This window comes from Plectrocnemia conspersa, unplaced genomic scaffold (assembly GCF_051122295.1).
Source record: "Plectrocnemia conspersa isolate PC_06_02 unplaced genomic scaffold, ASM5112229v1 ptg000003l, whole genome shotgun sequence".
Lineage (NCBI taxonomy): Eukaryota > Metazoa > Arthropoda > Insecta > Trichoptera > Polycentropodidae > Plectrocnemia > Plectrocnemia conspersa.
The window spans coordinates 9,822,470-9,849,573 of record NW_028277167.1 but is presented as its reverse complement, the minus strand read 5'-3'; the positions used below and the strand labels follow the sequence as shown (position 1 = coordinate 9,849,573).

General features: G+C 30.7%; 1 protein-coding gene and 1 long non-coding RNA gene across 2 annotated transcripts in view; one reads left to right on the top strand and one right to left on the bottom strand.

Annotated features, from left to right (window-relative positions):
• The window catches only part of LOC148236565 (forkhead box protein O-like), a 209,569-nt gene that overhangs the window by 39,538 nt on the left and 142,927 nt on the right, over positions 1 to 27,104 (top strand).
• Positions 6,298 to 14,413, bottom strand: LOC148236566 (uncharacterized). The gene is made up of 2 exons (XR_015809129.1): positions 12,256 to 14,413; positions 6,298 to 7,008 (listed from the first exon to the last, which is right to left on the bottom strand). It is a non-coding gene; the product is annotated as an uncharacterized LOC148236566 (long non-coding RNA).

Genomic DNA, 27,104 nt, shown 5'->3' with positions numbered 1-27,104 from the left:
GATTTTTATAAATTAAATTATGATCTGTTTGCTCTTATATTAAGTTGCTGCCTTATTATTGAATTTTATGTTTATTAAATTCTAAGATGTACATATACTTATTTCTACCTATATACACATATTAACTATGTTTTAAATCCAAACAAAATACTTTTAAACTAATATTTATAATAATGCCAAAATAGTAGATTCGGCAGATATTAAACCCTTAATCAAATATGCTTGAATACATTCAGTAAATGTCAATTATATTTTAAATTATTTGTATATATTATTTTCCTTATGATTGTAAATTCTAGATCATTCTACGAAATCGATTGCTTTTAGAATAATCTAATCTTTTATTTATTGATACAAATATTAATCGTAATAATCGTATATAAAAGTCTATAATAAGGCAATAAGCTAAAAAAGGTATTGATAGATTTAAAAATTCGATTTCGATTCATAGTTAAATAAATATAAAAAAAAATTTCCTGGGATCAATCGAGAGACATTGTTTTAACTATCTCAATATGTATTTATAAAGTATTGAATATAATAATCATATTTCTGATTTATGACCTTTTTACGTTTTTTTTTGTACACATATTTATACAGTGCAGTAAATCGCTTAAATAATACACGAAAGCCTAGTTTATATTGAATTTTTCTAAAAATAATGAGAAAAAATAATCGTATTTAAAATATTTTATCAATTGAATCCTTATCACCTGCAACTAGTTCATGTTATGCAAATTTGTTATTGAGCTATTGGAAAATAGTTAATTATAAAGCTGATAAACTCCTAAACAGTCATGCGATGACCTCTCTTGACGTCAATGGTGACATTCTACGTTGTCGTTATATGCATTTGCTTTTTGTTAATAGTATGTGCAATGTTTTCCTATTTAAAATTGTATGATATTTATTAGTTTTAGATCTTTTAATTCACATTCGGATGGTATCTACTATGACATATCTTTTATGTACTTATTTTCATGTACAAAGAGAATCGAATCCTTTTCTCGGGCTTGTCACCACACGAAAGATGATTAATACTACTTAATGACATAAACTCGCGGTTAAGTATGGAAACTCTTTATGGTGAATCATATTAATATTATAAATCACGCGGTTCATAATTTGATAAGGATTGTCTACCATACACGCTACCGCAAAGATATTCTCATCTTTTTAGTTAGATTTTTATTTTTGTAATTCATGATAAATAATGGAGAATATAGAACTCACTATATCATATAATATTTTTTTTGTTGTATTGGTGAATATTGATTGTGTATATATTATCATATTAATTAGTGTAAATTTGCATCGTATGACAAGGACACAAGGAAATACTTATTAGTATATCATAACCATTTTTATTATGTTATTAAGATTAATAAATATTAGTATTATTTTAGATTTACCGAAAATCAAAAAATATGGATTAGATAATTTAATGTAAAATATTTTGAAGTATGTATAAAAAGATAATATTTTTTATACTATGCATAACAAAGATGGATATTAATTTTGGTTTCTGTCGGAGAAATTTTAGTCACATAATCTAGGGCTGTTAGTCGGCGAAGCGCGCGAATGAGGTCGTCTTCAGAAAGTTAAAGAAAGAAGTAGACCCCTGACTGACCCTCTAAAAAGAGCCTCATTCTGCGGAGTCAACCTTGTAGGCTGCAGTCTTAGCAAAGATCTCAAGAGGATGCAATAAATGTGGCGTAGATTCCTAGCTGACCCTTTCGTAAGCATCTCTCTATGAATGCATTGGCTGCAGGGCTGCACTCTCTATAGGGATCCTATCTGGTTTATGTCTTTAATGTGGCCCGACATAGTGCCATTTACGGTTGAGTCTTTAATGAGGGCACCCGGCTAAGGACAAAAGCTTGGCGAATAGTAGTCCGATTCGGCGTTGGTCTGCTAAGAGACCTTTAAAAGTTAAATAAACTATGGTGTCAAGCCAAATAAATATAAGTGCGCTATGGTTGACTACACAAGATCAATCCTCAGACTTTTTTGATATCACTGGCTCCTGGGGTATTTATGAAGGTGTCTTTGAATCTTGTTATTAGCCAACGATTTTTATATTTCTCAGCAAGGCTTTAATTATCGTATTATTCTCGATAAGCAGTTTTAAAGTGGCTTCCAGAAACATTGGAAAACAGTTTTAAGCTTAGTTCTAAGAAAGGTCTATATCTTGTTTGGTTCACATAGAAATCTTAGACTTTTTCTAAAAAAATATGGCAATTGTTAGTAAGCACTGCGCCTTGCTTAAATTTAACAGTTGTGAAACGTTCATTTGCTGTTTAAACCTAAACGAATATAATAACGGTATAATGGTTAGGCTTGGGTTTGAACAGCACGAGAAATGTAGTGGAGAGTAACAACTGGTGGTTTTTAGTCGTGGTGCAGTACTAAACTAAGAAGTACGTAAAATATTTTATTTTTTTAATAAAATAATGTGTGAATGTACTTGAACAAAAAAATTGCAAAATTCACTAACAAATGCTATGTTTTTTTTTTATTATTTAATATCACATTTACAGCAAAAATGTTGAAAAATATAAAATTATACAGTATCTGTAATATTTTCAGACACATTTTATTTAATTTTGTAGTGTATCATTGTTAAAGGGGTTTGTTAAAGTATATATTTTTTGGAACAACCAATGACGTACTTTTAGTTATGTACATATATCTATTAATTATATAATTATATAAATTACATTTATCCCGTTTTTATAAATATCTATTTACATAAATTACGTGCAAACGTAATATAAAACCATGATAGACTGTGTCAATAAATAAAATCCCTGAAAGCGCATTTCGCGTGCGGATTGTTCAAATTTTGATTATCCCGGACGTGATGATATGGAGATGTTGGGGTTTATGAATCGAGTCAATCGGTCAGATCAGACGACTAAATTTATACCCATATCCATATTTAATTGTGCTATATATATCAAATCGATTTGCGTCAATATCTAATCGTAGTAAAACATGCATTAAAAATTGGAGATATCACCAAGCGCACGTTCATGAATGTTGAACTTTGAGTTTATCTAATTGTATTGCATAATATTATACTATTTGAAGGTTTTTTGTTATCAATGAATTTTTTCTCATAATGCACATAACAATTATTTCAAATGGGTGATAGATAATTTGTGGTCATTGATCTGCGTAATTCATTTACAGTAATATATTTTTTGTTTCATCTTTTTATAGTAATTTTTTTTAGTTTGTCCACGTATTTTTTTTAATGGTTTCAAAAAATAATAGTAAAGCTATTTGTAATTAAAGGCTTTTACCTCGGATTCCATACTCGCACCATGTGTGTCACGCTAACTTTTCGCTACTTTAAAACCGTTTATAGTTAACGCATATTACTATATGCATTTAATCAGTTCTTACTTACAATGTACAATAAATTAAAATATGATTGCAGTTTAAAAAAAATAGTTTTTGTACCGTTTTGCTTTTAGTTTACAACGTGTGTAAAAACACAATCAACCACTAACTAACCAGACTAAAATCGAAGTCTGTAAATCAGACATTAACTTACAATAAATAGATTTTACTAAGCAAAACGTTTTTAATTATTCATCACGACTATTCATCCGTGAAAATCTAGGAAATGTTAATATGCGAAAATTAATCAGAATGATAATTATAAATTATTCATTAATTACAATCTCTCAGACATGATAGAAATTAAAAAGGAATTCTTTCATTGAATGATTTATACCACTGGTCTATTTTTCAATACGCCGTTTTTTTTGCTAATACACAAAGGTGATTTTGATGCTTCGCTCGTGACATTGCAATATAAAATTGTCGCAATGTCACATTTAGCGATTGCGACTTATTTATTATTGCGACAAATGCAGAAAAAATTAAGAATTGTATCCCCTGATGCGCTTGGATTCTAAGAATAAAAAAATTCTAACTCTTTTATGCGCCATTCATAAACGCCCACATTTTGTTGTACAGATTCTTTAGCAGCATAATGAATCTGCAAATCTTAAGGGTTCGTTTCGTCACTTGAATTCATGTAATTTAACTAGGTAGTAACTTATCTTGCCAATTGAGTTAAATAAATATGCTGCAATAGGCATCTCTAAAAATCGAAACTTTGATTTCATTATCTATTTGATTAATTGGCGCAAGTATAATTTGCTCGTTAGCAAAGTTATTTATGGTAGTTACTTCATTTAAATTACGTTACGAAAAGTCTTGAAATTATTTAAAAAATTATGATATCGTTTATTTACGACTTCACTGGTGTTTAGCATATTAATAGTCTTACATGTGTATCTGGCACAGTTCATATGAACTTACGTAAAAATAGAAAATGGTCACTGCAGAATAATATAGGATAAGGCAATAATTAAATTTTAAAAAATCACGATGCGTTCCGTGGAAGACGGTGCATTGTTTTAGTGAAGCTGCGGCTATTTTACTCTCTTATTTTTTTATTTTAAATATAAATTTTCCAGGAATTGATATTTAATGAGTTTATGCGTTACATTGTCTGTTTAAGTCGTTCTACCCTTACTTTTTGGAGTTCTGCGGATTTCTCTGCTCTCTTCGCATCCTCCTAGATCTTGGTTCTGAAACACGATGTTGGACGTTATTGGTAACACAGCTGTGCTTCTGGCACGCCGGGTTCTGACTGGTTGTTTGTTTTCGAATTGATTCATTGACGCAGTGCGAACCGGACTACGAAGGTGTGTCCGGGGGCTCGGCGTTGTCTATTTTAGCGTTTCACTATTGCGTCGCACTTGTCACGGCTTTAAAACGTCACCGGACAAACTCGTTTCAAGACGGACATTCCGAAGTGTAATCATTGCGCTTTAATCGCGGGTGGTTAAACATGCAGAGCGCATTGTGATTGCAGACGCAATTAAGAGCGAGATTCTGAAAAATGACGCCGAACGAGATGAAGTGGCGGACTTTGGAGCATTTCAATCCAACTATGTAAATGAACCTTTTGGAAAATTTCCGTTTGTGTTCGTTGTTGACCATCAAATCAATCTTTAGGGAACACTTCACATTGTTGACGAGGCCACTTCATGCAATGGTTGGCAATCATTAAGATGTATTTTTATTTATATACATACATATATTTGCTTTGTCACTTGCAATATTGCAATAAACTATGCGTTTATTATATAATTTCTTATAAATTCTGAGACCAAACATGGGAAATTCCATGTGATTTCGAATAGTTTATTGGATCTGACCTCACAGACACGTTATCGATTTATTATGTTTTTCTTTCGAGCGTACAATACTGCGCCTAAAAGTAGCCCAGTGACGCAATTCAGAAAATATTATTTACTTTTAAACGTGCGATTTTCAGATTTTGGTTATGATGCTTATAAATTAATTCATAAGTCTTTGTTGGCTCGCGTTAAGAAATGTTAGGTTGTTTTATTGGCCAATTTTTTAGTGAGATATAGGACGCTTTAATTTTTGACTGCAATTTTAATAATCAAAATAATTTTTAACTAACGATTTAACAATGAATAATATCACTGATTATTGAATTTTGTTTTTCAAATAAACAATTCTTAATGTTTATAAGGGTGATAATCTGTAGAAGAGAGGTTAAGGAAAAATGAGAGATAAGATTTTTTTTAAATGCTGTGAAGTCTTCAAATGCTTTTATAAGATCACTCTGATCTATCTTGTATTTCAAATAAATACCTAAATGTTTAAAAATGCAATAATCTGTAGGAAAAAGGTTTGGAAAATATGAGACATGAGACAAAATTTCCAATCCGAATTCATTTAATTTTGTAACAGTAATTAGTGAAATCTGTTTACCAAGATCGAATATTTTACGACTCATTTTCTATACTGTTCTACAAAGTGATTCCACTGTAATAATCTCGCATAATTAAACAAAATTTCGACTTCTCTCAGTGGCGTAGTTGGTGGGGGGGGGGGGAGGGGTCGCCCCGGGCGGTATTTGTTTTAGGGCGGCATTTTCGCGATGGAAGGATCGTTCGTATAGTGTGATTCTTAAACTGAATGCGCTAAAAAATAAATTCACAAATAGCTAAGAGCTAAGTAGAATATGTGGAAACAATAAGCAACAGTTTAACAAACGTTGCTATTATAACCCAACGGGCTATAAAATGTCGTCTCTATGGATAAAAATATTTTTGGACGCTTTGCACTTTTTTATATGCATATAAGGTGTGTGTGGGGGGGGTATATTAAAGATATGCATCAAGTGACAGATTTTGTATTTGATAACTGTATGGATGGGGGGATTATCTTCAAAAATGGTTTTCTATTGTTTTTCGGAACTAATGAAGAACACACTTACCTTTCGTACAATTTTTTCGGTCAGTTCGTGCGGTACCCATTTGTCTATTTTTTGTAGCTTATGACATCTAGATGTAAAACGGTTGCCGGAAAAATCATAAGTCTTTCAATGGTTGTTTGTGGATTAGCTTCAACAATGTTTCTCAATTTTTTGTCAACAACAGACGGAGCTCTTTCATTGGTCTCATTTTCAGGGCCTTTAAGAAATCTCTATGACGAACATTACCTTCGTCAAATCTCAAATTAATACTTCAGTTAGTGTTTCAGTTTACTCGTACATATTTTATCTACATATGATACATAGAAGTTGAAAAAATACAAAAAATACAAATCTGACAAATAAAAATAAAAACTTTCCTCGCGGAATAAATAAAAAACAGTTATTTACTACGAACGTCTTGTTTTAAACACGGTTCGTTATCGACTAAATAAAAATATGTCACTTGAAATGAGACAACCTAATATATTGTATAGAATTTTAAATAAATAGTATCTATAAAAGCCAAAACGATTATATATGTTAAATCATCACTGTTTTAATGTTTCATCGTGTTTTATAGATAGTGGCTCTTATATATTACAATTTCTCGTTGCTTATTTTTAAGGAGCATAATTTTTACGGTAATTTTTTTTGTAAATCATAGTATGTAGAAAACTTACTAATATTTGCCACTAAAACTGATATCTTATACAATTTATATCTACACATATTGACTCAATAATTATAATTTTTACATATCAGAATTGTTTTTATATAATCGCTGTGAAATAAGAGTATTACCATATAATATAGGTATAGGAATCTTATATTAATTTATAATATTTTTTATTTCATTATTGATGTGTAAAATACTAAAATTCAACATACAACCGTATTTAGGACCCCCAACGTCTTGCAAATCACGCTTCTAATTTTTTTTAGATACGCTACGACGTTCTTGAGTAAATATATTTTAAAAGTGTTCCGCCAGCGCTGTTTTGACCTAAATCTTGGTCACCAAAAAAATCAGTGGCATCGCAAGTGAGATAAGTCTTATCTTTTGGCTGGTACGACTAGAGCGAACCCCACAGAATAGCCCTTGAACTATGGCAATTATTTCAAACGCAAGGTGAATAATGACGTTCTGATATTAATAAATATTATTTATTGAAATTATAAACGCTGATTAAGTGAATCTTTATTTTATTTTCGCTTCCTACATATCCCATTGTTTTTTTAACTGTGGCATTCGTGCGTAATTCAACTAAGACTGCATACATCAAAAGCATTGACCTGTGATCTGGGAAAATTATGTGTGGGCAAATTATGTTGACACTTGTTATCTCCTACTGATAGTGCTAATGCCGATAAGCAAAAAGAATCTTTGCGATACGGCTAGTCATGTGATGTTGCATGCGGCTTATTTTTAGATTAATATTAACGTGATATTTTTTTAAATTATTCTTAGCTTATTACACAAATCACATTAATTATGTACGAATACAAATATAACATATATGTATGTATATATGTAGATTGCTCTATACCTTATATTGTCTAAAAAATTGACAGTTAATTATATAAGTGCTTCCTAAACGACTCTATCGTTATTTATTTTGTTTATGATATTCTTCTTCTTCATTTTAATCAGAAATTAGAGTCGTGATTCACTCTATTGCTTATCTTACTGAAAACCTCTATGTTTCAACCAGTTTTAATCACCCCGTTAGAAATCATTTCCTTCCCCTACATACTTTAATATTTTCAGACCACTAGTAGCCGCATCCTTATCATCTCAGTATCTAAAAAAACTGGAGTATCATTTTCTATCATATTTTTTAATTCTTATCAAACTGAAGTTCTTTGCCTATTGATAAAATTGTTCCTTTTTTAATTAAGTTGAACGTAATTCTCGTCTCACTAACTTTGATGCGTTACCGGTTTGAAATTTTAACCTTTAAAGTACTGCTTCAATTATACCGGTCATGTACTTAGTCACTAAACGTGTCCATCGTAATGACTTAAATTGCGATAACTGACCCAACTGTTTTAGGCGACGCTTGACCTTGTCTAGCATTGATTTTATTTCTTAGAGATTGAAGGTGACTTGGGTCTTACTAAATGCGGTTGATTGACACACTAGTGTGCATTGGACATGCGGGTAGTTCCAAAAGTATCCGGCCTAAGTATCTATCTCAGTATTAATGTAGATCTTAAAATATTAAATTTATAAAAAAAAAATAGTGTACTCAGGTGTTCTAAGATCACTAAAAAGTTTATTATATTGATTAAAATGCTAAACATGTGCGATTCGCAAATCAATAATTACGTAGTAAATGCAAGCATGGGTTTAGAATATAAAAAATGCTAAGCGGAAGAATGTTTGACGATTTCTAAAAGTTATACTTCACGAATCATAATTTGCTTATGTTATTTTTTTGAGTGTGCTATAATCTTCTTGGTAAAAAATAAAATTGCCATTTAACAAATTGCATATATTTTTGTTTATATTTGGTATTCCCAATTTTTTTCGTGTTGATAATATTCTCAACCGGTTTTTTCGTGCACTGTATTCGATTTGCGCAACACTTGTTGAGAAAGGCCATTAATTAATTTTGTTCAATATTTATTTGATTGATATTTTACATTTTTTGAGGGTGTAATATGTACATTTATAACTTCTTGAAACGATTTATATATATATATATCATACCTTGATCACTACAGTATTAAAAAACATCAGTTTGTTTACATTACACTGCACAAATCGACAACTTTTTGAGCTTCATGAGCGATATTCGTCTTAGGCCGGTTTCACACGTGCCGGATGGATTCACCCGGCACCGGGCCGGCGCCGTTTACAAAGCTTTCACACGTGGCCGGTCTCTGGCCGGTTTCTGGCCGGTTTCTTCCCAACCCGACCTATACCCCGTCAACTGGTGCCAGTAATTTAGGATTAACGGCTTCACATAAGTCCTTCCACACATTTCGCGTTATTTTTTTATTTTTGTATGTATTCTACTAAGATAATTAGAAGAGATTATATTAATATAATTAAAATTTCGAAGTCTATTTCTTCCGCTATTGCCTAAACATGAGGAATATATATTATATTTTATTACAAGATACCACAATCACTGTCAACGGCCCGGTTCATGTTTGAGTTTTACCCCCACCACACTCAACTCGGTACCCGGCGCCGGACAGCTTAGTGAGCGCGGCCGGCGACAACCCGGCAGTCAGCGCCGAGCCGGCGCCGGGTAGATTTGTCCGGCACGTCTGAAATGATAGTACTAGCCCATACAACACCATCCCCACTACACGGCGCCGGCCCGGTGCCGGGCAAATCCACCCGGCACGTGTGAAACCGGCCTTAAGGTTTTATTTGGTAGGCGAAGGATACAAATAGACGAAAACCAAGTCGTATCTAATTTCGGTAATTCGGGTGTTTGCATTTGATGGACTAGTCGAAGTAAAAGGCTTCCACTTTCTCGGACTTCTAGGGGTTGTATCGGTAGATTCGACATAGCTCCGTTTATTGTAAGTTCGGCTAAACTCTCATTTATATCACATTGAAAACAAACAAACCAGTTCGATAAATGAGTGGTATAAGTCGCTGACTATTGACCTAAAAGACCCGGGTTTGAATCACAGAATCCCGAATTTTATCGTGTCTGGTAGATCAAAATTAGTGATTATTATGTAATTATAATTTCGTTCGATCATCACAGATTATGATAACCTAGATTTTCTTAATATTACGAATGATTATTGGTATAATTAATTAAAATCGAGCGTACTTATTATGTATTAAAATTTATTTTATAATGAGCTACTTCATAGAGAATATCTTATTGTTTTTGATGAAGTAGATCAATTTAGCATTGTTTTGGCTTATATACTTTTAAGAAAATTAACCCAATCTTCCTTTTAGTCCTCGTTCATCTGCCTAAAGTAAATGATTCGGAGCGAAACTAGAAACTAAACACTGCGTGCGTTCTCATTCTATAGAATATGTAATTCGGGGACGCTTGGTACCTGCTCCAACTGAATTCTTTCGCATTTGCCACCGATCTGTAAGTTCGCCTGTTTGTTAGAAACTGTTTGTAAGTCTGCTTTGTTGTAGTTAGGTCCACGGTTTTTACGCAAGTGACCTAGGAACCGATTAATGGATGTTCGCCCGGATATGCAATATTTCGTGCTTAGAGTCCAAGTGAAACAAAACAATTAGTATTACCTTTTATTAAACATTTTCATTTCGACGCAACGATTGTGGTTGGTCTAAACCTCTAAACAAACATTAAGTTAAATGTTTAATTTTGTTGGAAAAAAAAACATAACGCTATCAAGTCCGATGGTACAACATATGAACCATGTTTGGGCAAAGGCTTAATGACCGGTAACACAACCCCTGTGCCACGCTTTTGTCAAGCGATATTAGTCTATGGAGCATCCCATTTATTATTATTTTTTTATTATCAAAATACAGAGATCCTCGACCTTTTTTTTTATTAATTCTTAAAATAAGTTGCCATTATCTGGTGAAATTTAACCGTATAACTGTATAACGTTAATGCTAAATTTTAAACTATTTTCTCAATAAAGGCAGTGCTTAATATTTTATTTAAAAATTACCATCATTCGGATACACATCATGATTTTTCTTGCCGGTATACTAAATATCTGAGAATACACATAAGAAACCGCTGAGGTACAATATATTCTAAAAAATTGTTATTTAACTTTCTAAAATAGAATTAATGTATGAAATTATTTTTTATCAATTTTTTATAAATTTACAAATGATTAACTATCGTTTTAAAAACTCTCCAGAATGCCACCATAAATTTCTCTGTTTTTTTTTATATATTGTGTTTAATAGGCAATTTACTTACTTTTTGTCGCATGCAACTATAATTTATGAGTCAAATAAAATTGAAGCGTCACCTTTTTGTACAACGACTAAATGATTGTGGGCTTTTTTGTTAGATTGTGGGCTTTTTTGTTGTTGAATACATAATAATGTTTTATCTATGAGCTAAAGTAGCTCATTATTAAATAATTTTCGATAGCTACATCACAAAATATAGATAAACCTAATCTGATATGATCGATCGAAATTTTACTTATATAATAATCTCTAATTCTGATCTTCCAGACACAATTTATATTTATTTTATTAATTTATTTAGCTAATATAGCTAATTATTTATACACTAAGCAAATGTAATCAAAACATGCATATAAAATATAATATAAACATAAACAGAATATAAAAAAGACTAATATTATAATTTATTACTTAATGCACGAAGATGTTTCTTTATTCCATTGAGGAAATCCGCCACATTTTTATTTTCGCGGATTGTTCTAGGAATATTATTGTACTAATTCACACCTCCGCACAATATTCGCTTGGCCGTACTACAATAGTTTTCCTATACCTAATTTTTCTTAAAATTTATCCATTTCTTATTAAATACATAAAATACTCTGGTAACATCTTATTATTAATACTTTATTATACGTTTACCTTCAATATTTCTTGAACATCTAACCATTCCAATCTATCAATCATACTAGTTGTAGAAGTATGATTTATATTATTATTAACCATTTTTATATTATTATCTGGCATATTTATGTAATTAATAAACATACATTTAGTTTGAGTACGATAGAAATTGAAAAACCTGAAGGTCCAAATATGATTTAAACCCAGGTCTTTCAGGTTGATAGTCAGCGATTTATACCATTCTTCTATCATGCTGGTCAAATAAATATATTCTGCATTAATAATAAAATATAAACGGTGGCGGGCCGCACAAAATCTCTCATTGGGTCGCATAGGGTTGAGCATTTGCCATTATGTATATCTATACCAGTTATCTTAACAAGTACCTAAATTCTAAAACAAAAATATATTTGCGGCTCGCCACCACTTACAATAAAAATTGCGGCCCGTAAAGCTATTTTATCTGGTTCTTTACAAATCATATCTAATGACATTTTTTAGAGCTCCCAATTCACACTTTGGCCGACAGCCAACAATTCTTAGTAATGCGGCCCACGAAAAATCTGAATATATGTATCGAGGTTTGCATTCAAATTTCAGTGGGGACTACTGAGTTCTATACAAATATTCTTTGTGAAAGACTTGTTATTTCTATGTCACTATCAAAGTCTATGACACTAAGACTTTTTATTAGATCTTTTAATTTTTAGGTTAAAATTATTTATGAGTGAAATTTTTCAAGTTTCTGCCGATGAGTAGCTACATATGATTATACGTGGCTGGGTTTCACATCAAGGCACTGTGCGCGAACCAATACTTCATTCGACTCCCTACCTGGGCTGTCGTTAGATAACAGCGGCTGATAAAACTTGGCACTAATTTAATGTTAGTCTCCTGGCAACACTATTTTTGTTGATAAGAAATACAGCGGTCGGTAGCGCTGCGCTCCGGAAAGAAACGATTAATTCAAAACCAGAATCATCTGATCCTTTATTTATTTATCAAATGAGTGCTTTCACTAATATGGTAGCACGAGAGGCTTAAAAATACTTGATATAAAACAAAAATAAATCTAGATAGCCATTAGACGTTTGGACGTCGCCGTCTCTATGAAAATAGAAAACAAAATTTTGGTGGCAACTGTTGATCAACACACAAAAATCTGTAACTCAACAGTTACATGAAATAATCTAGATTTACATTTTTTTAAATGTCATAATTTTTCATTTTCTGCATATTTCCACGGCAATTTCCTGAAATGACCCGAATTGTAGCGCGAAAATCCATTAGTTTTTGGAGCTTATGCGCTTGAATTCCCCGAGATTGACCACTGCGCACCGGTGCTCCCACGTTGCCGGCGTTTGGCGTTTACAAATCGGCCGGTGCGTGCGTTTGCTGCCACTGTGTTGGTAATGGCAGTGGTGGTGGCACTGGCCAGTGACGTCACACCAAGGTCGTTCCTCGAAGTGCTAAATGTGAATATAAATGCGCTACTCTTTTAGGTATGTATACGGCCGGTGCGCGGCTTGGAATACCAGCACGGTGCTTAAATTCAGCGGAACCATCTAAAATTATAACAGCATCCGTGTGCGGCGAGCGGATCGGAACGCTCTTTATCCGCATTGAACGTGGATTGGATTTAAGTGCTGATTTGCTCATAATAATCCCTGGTACACATACAAATTATTTATTTTTATTTTTTATTAAAAAATTACAACCCCGACTGTCATGACTTGACATGTATCCCCAATGCGCCATAAATGATATCATTAAATAAATTAAAAAAAGTACCATCCCATATAATTTTTCTAGCTCCTCATAGCTATCACCGCAAACATCCTTTTGTTTGCCAAGCTTATCAGGCGCGACGAGCGAGAACAAGGAACAGCATCGCGACCCTCTAGGGTACTCTAAAGCTCGAAGTAGCTGTAAAAGTATTTCCTTTCACTTGATTCCAGATAATGAAGCCATATTTGAGGACGCTACGAACTAGCGTATCGTACAAAATCGCATATAAATTATTAAAGTGCAGACGCCTCATCGCTAACTTTGGCGACGTGCATAAAAATCTTCTTTCCTGCTCGAACGTCAATAGAAGTATTTGTGTATAAAACACCTACACATTATCTGTAAAATAATTTCACTAGGTAACTGAATCTCGAAAATGTGACAACGTAACCACCTCGACAGCGGCCCTAGGTCTATCTGTGTTGAGAGTGAATCCGAATTTGTGCATATACACTTGCAGCTCATACATTGACATGAATATCATTGAATTTGATCAGTTAGAAAAAACTAAAGAGGGAAAACTCACGTACTCACAGAATAAATACCAAAATTGTGGCGTTCATAGTACGTTGGCAAGATAGTAAAATATAAATAACATACTTGCAATATGTAAATGTAAATAAAAGCATTCAAATAATAAAGCCACCCATATTTTGGCATAAACATCGATTTAATTACTGAGATGTGCCACAAAAAACAGTGCCGTAGATTTAACGTATTTTACATTCAATACAAAGCGGTTATTACAAACTGAATTCGCTATAAAAGCTAACGTCATATTCGATAAAAAAAAATGATTGCATATAAATGCACTATATAAATTAAAAAAATAGACCCAAAAATTGCGTTTTAGAAAATGCCGCTTACAGATAAGAAAAGGAGATGAATAATAATACAAATAAACCGTTATTGTAATTTTGATCATTAGATCACAGCGACAGGAAGAGAAACATTACCGATTGGTGCACACTGAAGTTAGCAAAAAACACAGTACGAAGCGTTTGTAAAAAATAAACAGATTTGGAAAGCCTCTCCATTTCATTGGAGAAAGGCATTGGATTTAGATAATCTGAAACATTTTAAAGAAGATACAAGCAGTTTAATCAAATATATTTATTTAAAAAAACCGTAAAATTTTCGCTATACAGCATACATGACGTATCAAGAATCTCATTCTTAGGTATACCAATTTTATTTAGATGTTCTAAATGAATCATAAATCAATCGCAAAATTTAATGCTTTAAACATATTTTCTGCACTCACTGGTTGAAATTATATCAGCAACGAACTTTTCGCTGAACGGCTTATTTAGTTTTTTATTGTCGATTATTTTAGTCTCTTTGGAAGTGAGATAAAAATATAGTTTAGAATATTTCATTCACTAACCCAATTCTGCGTTTAAAAACTGATATTTTGTTTTAAACTATTACAGTTATTTGTTTTTATTATAAAATTACAACGCAAAAACGTTCATTTCAATGAAAAACCATTGAATCGCCTTATCATAATTCACAACGTCTTCAATGACGAAAAACATAAAATACTACCAAATTGCCAGCTGTAATATCAAAGCTGACAATGAGCCTTTTTAGTCGTCAAGGTTATTTATATATAGAAGTACATATATCAAAATTGAACTAAGTGAGTGCTATAAGAAGCGAGATTTAATATATGATAATCAGGAACTATTTAAGTGCGAATGAGTACAAAAATAAATCGGACACATACACACAAACATACTCTAATATATTATCCATCAAAAAATGTAGTTGCACTATTTCTTTAAATAAAAAACTTTAATTTGGAAAATGCTTTGGCACATATCGCACAATATTTGCACATTATACTAATCACATCCAAAAAATTGCAAGAAAATATTTAGACAGATATTAAGAGAATAGATCAAGGGTTTGAAGAAAACTAGTGCTGACACCATTAAAATTTTAACAATTCAGTTTTTACTTAAATTTACCGAATAGTGGTGATCTTTTAATTGTATTCAAGTTTGACAGTATAAACCCAATGCATACAATATTATCATATTTGAAAATGATTTAATGGCATATGTTATAAGAATATCAGCATTATTACATTTTAACGACATTTTGCGTCGAATATTTAAAAAAATTGTTAATGAATATTTAAGAACAGGAAATTTTAAAAACATAGTTTAGTAATCGACAATCAAACCAAAAGGATCTCAGGGTCTTATCAATACTTTTATAGATCTAATGTTTTTATAAACAATAAATCAAAATATATGAACGTTGGCTTTGCTACTATGCGTTTGAAACATTTGGAAATATTCAATTTAGCAACAAAAAAATACACGATGGCGAAGGCCACAGAACTGTTTGACGCAAAACCTTGACCTCAGCATTGTTTTCGACGTCACGGATACGCTCTGAAAAGAACTCGAAGAAAGTTGTATTATTTTTAAATGCCCATTGAAAATGTTTTAAACAATAATATTAATATTTGATGCTTAAACATGTTGAAGATCTTTTCTGATAAAATCAGCATATTCTTCTCAAAAAGGCCCGAAAACCTGCTCGCCTCGAATATTCAAGATAAGAAACAAAAATCAGGTTTTGAGAACAGTTATCAGAAGGAAAAAAGGCGTACCATAAAGTGACTTGTAAAACGTTTAAGATCTTGATGAAGACCGATGAATTGTTCGTGTGTGTATCATAGCGATTACCTTTACACAACTTTAAGGTTAAAGGTATATTATAAAACGTGTGTTACGTGAATAATAAGCAATGAGGATTCAATTTCGCTAATGCGCTTTTGATGCACAATATAATTTATGACCTCAACTTTATAACTATAATGCGAGACTTGAATGATAAATGGAATTTCATGTATAGCTAAGATGCGGCTCTTTACTATACTAATTACTGTTATAAAGCGCTTTGTTTATTGTAATAAAAGCTGGAAAATGCATTCAAATCAAACTTTAGTATAACTCAATCAAATAAAAATTGTAAATTGTTTGGCAAACTAAACCGATCGTTCACATTATCGCGGACACGGTACGACGTTATTTTTTTGAATTTCTAAGAAATTAGATTTTTTGCGTTGAGATCCAATTAATTGCATTCCAACTCAAGCAGTGCCATTGGGGGCCGCAATTGCGTCCTCTTTTCCAAATTGTCTTAGCCAGAACTTCAATGCTTGAGAATCCTATTCTAAAACAATCCATCCAGCTTCTAAACGACCTTGTCAGACATAATAATGTTTTCGGCGATAGCTACGAGGAGCTTGAATAATTTATGTGGGCTGGTTTACATCTCTTAGGTGTGTACTGTATTATTTCACTTTTTTATTTACGAAATATTTTTAGCGTATCTGTAAAAATTATATAGGTGTATTAAAGTATGTGTATTTTTGAATATGAGCGTATGTTTATGTATGTTTATATTTTTATTGTTAATATTCCGTTGTAACATAGCAGGCATTAGCCCAATGCGGTTTTTTTGCTATAACCACAGCTTGCAGTCAATATATGCCACTATGAAGAACCTAGATCGATTTTTTTTTTGAAATTTGGTAAATCTATGCATGACCTAGCTAGATTTTATTATAATTTCTCACGCGTAAGACCAGGTACCTCTAAATATCTCTCATATTTGAGGATCGTTCGAAATTATAATCAAATTAGTATCATTAATTCCGATCTCTCGGACACAATATAAATTAAAGAAACTCAAGGTTTATTATGAGATTCAAACTCAGAACTCATGAACTATGAAATGTTTCTATAAAGAAAAACCTTTAATTGTAATGTTCAGATTCTTAATCAAAATAATAAAAGTCTTCTTGCTATCCATCATCTTACTGTCGGCACTGATTAAATTAATTGAAATTTTAAAATGTAGCTTTGATTGGCGTTTAACAATCGATAAGCTTTATGAATGATGACAATGAGTGTTTAGAACTTGATGGCTACTGTAAGATAAGTTATAGGATATTTCATAAGATATTCCTAGGCTCACTAGAAGCATTCAGTCCATTGTGATTATGTTTAAATATAAATAAAAAAGTATTTTAAAGTTGCTTCAAGTACATTAAAAAATAAAATGCTATTGAAGTATTCTCTGGACTCTGCATATATATTTTCAGACATTGTTTTAGATACATATGCATATATTTACGAGTACACTAGCACGTTAGACATGTGGTGTAAGTCGGCAACTTATACCTAAAGAACATGGATTAGAATCCCATAAGGACCCTAGTGATTTTCAATTTCGATCGTTTTTGGATGATCAGATTTAGTGATTATTATGAAATTATAATTCAAATCGATTATCAGAGATGAGTTTTTCATAGATTTTCTTTTTTTTACAAATAAAAAATAAAATCGAGCTAGGTCGTACATACTGACATCTATAAATTGTAGGCTGTAATAATAGTTTATGATTATCAAAATATATGTCGCAGATTTCAGTCTGGTGTATCACCACTTACTTAGTAGTTTTTGATTGTATTTACTTAGTTGTGACGGATTGTCATGATGCAATGGGAGATTTACAATAAGTAAAATAAATAAAAAATATATCTTTTCAAATAAAATATTAACGATTAGACGTCACTGTGCCAATATTCAAAGAAAACACGTTGTTAATGTTTATTTATTATATATAAATTTCCTGCTGTAGTTATAGTAACACATGGGCGCTCAAAATATTAGTTAATGTTTTTGACATATTTTTTACCTGAACAATGTTTCCATACGTCATTCACCACAAAAAATGCAGCACCCGAAGGTCAAACGTTATTAATCGAACTCTACAATGTCGCATTGAAAGTGTGATATTTTTTGAATAAGATATGAAGTATAAACACGTTTCAAGATAAGTTCCAATGGCCGCGGACATTAAAGAAAAAAATACGTAACCAGATGGTGTTTACACAAGTACGCATTTTTTATTATTATTTACTATAAGCGCTTGCAAAAACGTAAATACAACATGTGCGTTTGTGAGTAAACATTGGGCTCGCAAATGTGATAATGATATTGCAAATAAAATAAAGATAAAGGACACAAGAACAAAATAAATTATTAATATAAGTGTAACATAAAAAAGACATAACTGCCATAATTGTTTTATCTCATTTCGTATTATGTATCAAATGCTTGTGAGTGATTCTGAAATGTATTGACATGCTTAGAGAATTTGATAATATGTATATTTATGTTCTTCTCCACGTGTACGCATATGCTTGATTGGCATGTTTTTGTAGTGGTATATACTCGTATAGTTATAATATAACAATCCACTATAAGTTAATTGTAAATGTTTATTTCAATAGTGCACGTTAATAATTGATTAAAGTCATATGTGTCAATTTCACGGTGAAAATTATGCATTAACCGCTACACTTTTTATGATTTTTTTATAGACTTAAAAATGTTACTTTGAAACCTTGGGCGAAATGATTTTTTTATTCCATGTACGTATTGAATGGAATAAAAATGTGATGCAAATTTTGTTAGGTGTTCTTAAAAACTTTATTTGAAACTTATAATGGAAGTTAAATTTAAAAAAAATACATCAGACTTTCTTTGTGTAAGTAATAAACTAACTACATGTTATATAACACATGCTTACATGTAATTACAATTTACAAGATTCTTGCGACAAAAAATATATTTTTGAGTTGCAAATGCAGATTAAGAAAAATTTAGCTTTGCATAAAATATTATACTATTTTTAAAATTGCATTTTTATTACATAATACTTATTATAATTTTGAAGTGATTTTAATTACTATCTTTATTAGTTTTTATTTGCATATCGTTTACCTTCGTACTTTAATTTTGTATAGAGTAGTAGTCCTAATTAATTTGATAAATATTTAATTATACTTATGCATATGTGTAAAAAGTATACATATTAATATTTAAAAAAAATAAAAAGGGTATTTTTTATATTTATTTATTATTTATAACAACTACAAAAAACGCATTATTCACAAACGGTAATCGTAAAATTATATTTTATTATAATTTTTTTCTGAAAAAAATAAATTGCTAGAAAGACTATGGTATTTAGGGATAAATCAGATAATCTATTTCTAATTATAGTAGTGAATATTTCTGCTGTTGAGTATGCTCGCTCGCTTTCCGTTGATGTTAGCTTAATAAGATTTAGATTTTGACTCCGTTTTCCGGTTTGTTGAAAAATCTTAAATTTATTTCGTCGACTACATTTATTATTTTTTACTGGATAAATATTCTGGTTGTTTTGATGTCAACGTAATATTATTAAATCGACATAAGTATTCTATTTATTGATCATTTTGAATTTTTTTGAATAATTATTTATTTATTATATTTTACTTTAAAAATAGTTTTCATAGTCAAGTATTTTTGTGTTATTGTAAAAAGTGTATTACACCAATGAGCTGCCTGTTTCTTTTTGTTTTCAGTAAGAAATCAGAAAGTTTCGAGTTTCTAGTTATTTTTTAAGTGCTGGTACAAAAATCGTCACAAAAACCGAAAATTTCGGAGTTGTACACATAGTCTACATATTATACATGATTTTTAACTGCAGAAATGATTAAAAAATCTTTTGCATTATTGATTTTGCTAAATGGTGGTGAAGTAGATTTTGGCAACCGTTCGCCAAATCAGACGAAAACTGTTATTGGAACCACTTTAAATCTGATTTTTGAAAAAAATTTTAAACGTATAGAAAACGTTATATTTGGAACAGATTTCGATTAGTCACGCGTTTTTGAGTGCTTTCGAGAAACTATCTCTATTCTCTAGGCGCCAGGGATATCAAGAGTATTGAGCCACGCGAAGCGTTTGATCTTGGCATAAAAGCCTGGAATTCCCGGGAATAAATTTCCGCGTCGTCTTGACACATACTCCCTAATTTTATTCGATCTGTAAGTAAAAAATGATTTGCCAAACTAAAATACATGTATTTATATTATATAATGATTTTAACGAAAATTATAAAATTACAATTTTATTTAATTTAATATAAAATGTAGCTAATTTTAAAAATAATAAAAATGTGTTTGATCATAAATGGCTCTTTTACGCTGAGTTAAAAATGTTTTAAAGTTAATTTAAAAAAATATTTAACGACTATACGGTTTTTAATGTTATACTAAAAATCTGGCTTTTTAATTTAAAAAATAATTTAGTTTATTATATTGTGCAGCATGTAATGTTAGTGAAGTTTAAGAATATCTAATTTCTGATTTATGGAAGCAATTATAAAATGTCGATTAAAAAAAATGTTTGTATCTATTAACGAGATTATGAACGCGAAACACGAAATTATGTACGCATAGCGCAAAAAGAGTCGCCGGAAAGCCTCGATTCGGTGCGAGCCTCAGCGAGTATCTGTTAATGTCGAATTCGAAATAAAAGAAATATTTTCTGATATATATTTGGCCAGATTAATAACAAATAGTAATTCTATATAGGTATAAAACTAAATATATTTTGTTATTGTAATTTGAATAATTTAAAATATATTAGTTTTATTTTCATTAGTGCGCACACCGATCTCGAAATCCAATTCGGTCCATAACGGTGTCTGACCCAAGTCTTTCGGGGCTTGCCAAACTGACCTTGTAGTCAATTTTGACGATTTCGTTTCATAAATAACTATGTAAAACAATAAAATATTTTAAATCAATATATCTTTATAAGTCAGCGTTTTTGTTCGTGATCTAAGTCAAAGTCAATAGAATTAAATTACTTTCGCTTCCAGATCAGGATGTTAAATTCATATAGCATGCTTGCCAATTACGGCACGCGAGGGAATTTAGTCAAGTTCGAATACAAGTGATGAAACGTTATGTTTATATTACCCCCACTATTTCCGAGTCTATATAATAAATCGCGTTTTGTCGCACTTGCCCACACATTCACGCACACCTTCACACAACATAATCATGCATACATCATGACGAAGAGGAAACTCTCGGATTCGGCCGCAGCGCTTCTGGCCGCTGCTGCGGTGACCATGATTTTCGGCGCCGCGTAACGGGGTCATGAAACGGACCGCATGGGACAATTAGCGGTGGTTACACAACCCGATACTCGCCGCGGGCACGTGACTCTACGTCACATCGGGCTCTCTCTTTCCTTATCGCTGTGTCTCTCTTTCACCTCTGTCGCGCCATTGAATGCGAAGGTGTGGGTGAGTTTCACACATTGTCGTCATGTGGCCACCGTACGTGACGGGCCACCGCCGCTGCTCGACGCCTTCTCGCGATTTCTACGCAGTTGAACTTGCGTCGGGCTTCGTACGCCAAGTGTTGGATGGCCAGGGATTGCCAACGTTTTTAAATCAAAGAAAAAATTATGTTTTCACAGATTTAAATTTGGTGACAATGATCAGACTTTGAAACCCGATACTTAAGCAGTACCTGGTCTCATTGTCTGGGCGCATAGTATAGAACTTTGTAAAATTTAAAGTAATTATTAGAGATACCCTAATGCTTATGTTATAAAATTATAAATAAAATCAACCAGTTACATTTTCAATAAATATAAAAAAAATAAAGAAACACAATAAAAAGTATTAAAATTAATAGGATGAGTTTCGTATGCTGCTACCTATTTATTATTGTTCAACTCTATATATGTCAACAGCATTCTTGTTATTTGCAGTCGGCTTCTTTTTTGTGTTAACAGATTTGTGACCTCCCACTGAACCCACGTTCTACTAAATACGATGAAGGAAATGCAATTAAAAACTTTTGTAAGATTAAGGATAAACTTATTAGATAAAGTATATGTATTTGCCTTTGTAGCCAGAACTTTTGATAGCCATCTCTGAATTTTAATATTTCCATAGAGATACCGCTGTCAATTGGATATGTTTATTTTTAGAATGTCACTAAATCGTTAATTGAAGTCAGTACTGACAATATATATTCAATTCTTCAAAATGTTTTTCCACTGTTAAATCAATTTAGAAACTAGCTCAATTCTCCTCGTCCTAGATTTCATTGGAACAAAATAAGTTCTGCCACTAGATTTAGCTCATCGCCTTGAATATATAGATTTGATTTATTAAATTTCATTAATAAACCATGTCATTTTCGGAATCGATCAAGTTGGCTAATAAAGCATCATTTTTGTTTTCTAGTAACTCAAACACAAGACTTTATAAGACCTTCTTTTTTAAACATACACTTTTTGATAGTCAATGAACTTCTGTATGCAGCAAGCGATTGAATTGTTAATCATTTTCAATACACAGTTGTCCAAACAATTTGCTATTCAATGAATTGCTTTTTCATTTTGTTCATTGCATTAACCACATAATATAATTAATATTGTAGGTGTTTATAGATACTTTTGCTAACTGAATGTTGACGACGAATGACACAGTGGATAACGAATATATAATACTAGCTTTACTACCGGCTTCGTACTCATTATGTAATAATTACAATTAATTGTTTTCATCCTGTTATTATAAATTTGTTTTAATATTTGACTATTTAAAATATTTTTAACCTATACAAAATCAATCTTCAGCACGTCGCTGTTAATTTTTTCAGCGATTTCATTGACTTGTATTGCAGTATAGCACGTATTCGGTTGTCTGCACGTCGCTGTTCAGTTCAACTATCAATTCAAAACAGCACTGTTGATCTAGATATGACAGCCAGAATGACATGTGCAAATGTCACGTCGCTGCTATTCATACTTGAAAGAAGTTCTTGTGACAGTTTTTTGTTTTATAGTATAGTCACCACTTATTTTAAATATGCGAGAAACCGTAACGTACATTTTACACGATTATTTGGCGTGAAGTTGGGTGTAAATCATTGCGTTCGATAGCACACAAATTGATCTTGATATGTATTTATATATTACCTAATGACGCATGAAGGGCACTTTTTCTGTTAAGCGCGAAAATATTTGATTTTAATTTATATAACATTTATCTTTTTAGCACATTTTGTGTAAATAAAATATTATTTTTTTATTCAGCCGCGCAACGCGAATTTTGTAAATGAAATTATTTTATTTTAGAACGTATCTCAGTTTTGAAACCTCTGGTTGAAAAAAATCAGCATAAAAGCTGCGAACTTGTTTATTATTATTTCTTGCATTTGTAAAATTATTAACCATTTAGCTTTAAGAAAGCTTGCTTATTATAGTGACACATTTAAAAAAAATCTGAAATGAAGATATAGATTAATTGTTTAGGGTGTGTTGTTTATTTGAAAGATTCACCATCAATGGTAAATAATACATTGATTCGTAAGATAAATATGAACCTAATAGACATAAATAAAGGTTATTTGAGTTCATATTTTACTGAAAGTTAAATATTAAGAGTTTAGGTTTAATTTATTATATTTTATTATTATAATTATCATCAATATGCATATGTCATCAGTGGGCAAAGTTGATCAGGAAAACTAATGATATTATCACTCGACGATAAATGCTACGATATTCAAGGATGTCTGCATTTAATATTATATACGTGATTATGACACGTTTATTATGATTGTTGTGTGTTTAAATGAAATTTATTATGCATGTTAATAAATTAAACATAAATTTAATGATTTAATCGAGACGATTCGAATTTAACTACGATTTGCTTTGACCGGTTTATTTAGAATAGAACGCAAAACGCGCGAAGGCAGTCGAGTTTTTCTAGTTATTTTTCCACGAATTAATAATCATTAACATTAATAATAATTAGATGCAATTATGTCTTTTATAATGTCAATGACTTTTTTAGTGATGAATGCCACATGTGGTTTTTAATTTTCCAGTATACTTTATCAGTTGTAATATTTGTATGTATGATCATGTATTATATGTACGTTGATGCCCAATTCTCTATTTGAATCTCTGTAGGTTTAGTGTTAATTATACTTCGCTACGATTATTATGGGTCACATCTTCTGATTCGATTCGTAATATTATATAAATAAATACATATACAGTCCAATGGCATCCCTGTGGTCCATGGCACAGATTATTGGAAACTGACTGGTCAGTTGACACACATATTTCGTGTCGAGACACCACATACGTTATTTATATACTATGTTAAAAAAATAATGTTTTTTTACAAACATTAAAACTAACCCGTTATAGTCTCGTAATGATCTATTTTATTTGACCGGCGAAAGTTTTGTCTAGATTTTTTTTCATATTATTATCATTGATTTTGATATTGACATTAATGGTTGGCCGCAGCTGTAATTCGTACGAAATTCTTTATGCTAATTGATTAGGTTTCTTAGATGGCGTTAATGTGTATCACTTTCACCAGATGTGTTTTATAATTGAGCGTGTAGATCGCTTTAACTACTACTTAATTTTGCAAAAATATTTGCATACATTTATTTTTTTAATAAAATATGTTTTGATTTGTAAAATGTTGCATTTTTAAACACAAATTGTATAATCTTTGAATTTTAAGATTTATCAATAGTAAAAATATGTATAAGCGCCACTGATTCAATATAATACACTCGAATAATTTTCATAAATTTAATAAATTTCTTGTTTTTATCTCGCTAAACATATGAGACTTTTTATTGGGATTTGGAGCACAGAGTACGGATTTTGTACGGATCTCGAGATCTCCAGTCAATTGAAAAAATCCAATAATATTCATATTGGATGCGGTTTTCGCGTCGCAGGTAAGTTATTGTTCGCAATAACTCTTCTTTTTTTTCAGAACTAAATTTCTATCGGATACCCCTCGACATAATATAATACAAATTCTTTAAGGGTTAAGCTACCTGTATTATTTCATAATATTTATTTATTCATTTGAGATCATATCGCACATTAATTAATAGCGTATCTAAATTCTAGTTAACATTAATCAATAATATTTTCATGTTATAGAATACGTCAATTAGCTAGAGCAGTTCAAAAGGTGAAGGGGAAATAATATATTTTTCAGTAATCAAACTGTTATAATATATGAACTAGTCTAGAATTATAGAAGATAGTTTCAATTTCGTTTTTTTTTAAAAATTTATTTTAGCTTAAAGCCAACAATTATCTAAAATAGAAGTATTTTTATTGTGTTGACAATTAACTAGAATTTGGACTCAAATATTTCTAGACAATTAGCTATCTATAATAAACATAACATTTCTGTACAGTTTTATTAAAATATTTATTTAAAATATTATACGTATGTTTAATTTAATGCCACTAAAATATATTTATAGCAGCTTATGATAAAAATTATAATTAACATTTATTGAATTAAATGTTACCATCTTATCTTATTATATTTTTACCATTTTGAAATTGCTCTTATCGCTTTATATTGTAACTTTACTATAATTATTTTAGTTTCTATATTAAACATTTTTTTTGATATAATATATATATAATTTATTATCAATATATGTACATAATATGTATGTCTTAATACACGATTAAAAATAAGGTATTTTTATAAGTGTCTAATTTTGATTTAATGTATTAATACTTAACATCCCTTAAATTCCAGCAGTTCCATATTATTATATTTTATTCGGGGATCATTCAGACTTTTTAAAATTATTTTGGTGATAATATTTACAAACAAATTAAACAATAAAGGCCCAAATTTTGCACCTTGTGGTGCACCAATCGATACGTTTGTTTCACTGAAGATTTATAAATTTAACTTTTTTGTGCTTTACCTATATTTTTGTATGTATCGATTGGATTAGTTAAAACTTCACTTTAAATCTGATTAGTCATATAACTGAGAGATTACTTAGTTTTATTTAAAAAAATATTTAAAAAACTGAACATGTATTGTTTTAATCGTTAGTACTTTACATTTTTTAGGTGCTGATTTTGTGTCAGATGCATTTTTCTTTTAAATGGGCTTTAAAAAATCGTTAGAATCGTCTAAAAATAATATGATAAAAAAGACACGTCTAATTTATTCCTTTTAAATATTTTTTATTATCAAAAATTCATTGTTTAAGGCTTCAATAGGAATTTCAAAATTTATTGGAATTTAAATGTAAAATCTCCTCCTAGTAGATTTTTCTTTATCAAAATGTGTAAAGGTATTTTAATTTTAAGATGTAATAATTTATTTTTTTCTGTAAGATTATTTTTAGTGAATTATGATATGTTTATATTTGTTTAAGTTTTGTAAAATTTTAATATATAAGTCGATAGTTATCGTGTAATATTCAACTTTTACCTCTAAAATTCCTTAAATTAATTTTCTTAATTTTCAAAATTATAATGACTTATTAAAATATAATAATGAAAGTGAATGAACTTGAAAAAAATTGTTCATTATAATATTTATGTATTAAGCAATTGTTTGTAATATATATAGTTTTAGTATATGGAGGCTTGTTTCTCGCAAAGTCGCAAGCTAGTATTAAATATATTTAAATATTATTTATATGGAATCAGATTTCAACAGTTAGGTTTGTACTTGAAGAATTCTATGAGTTTAGCCTCAATTGTTGTTTTTCATTGGCGGGTGCCGATT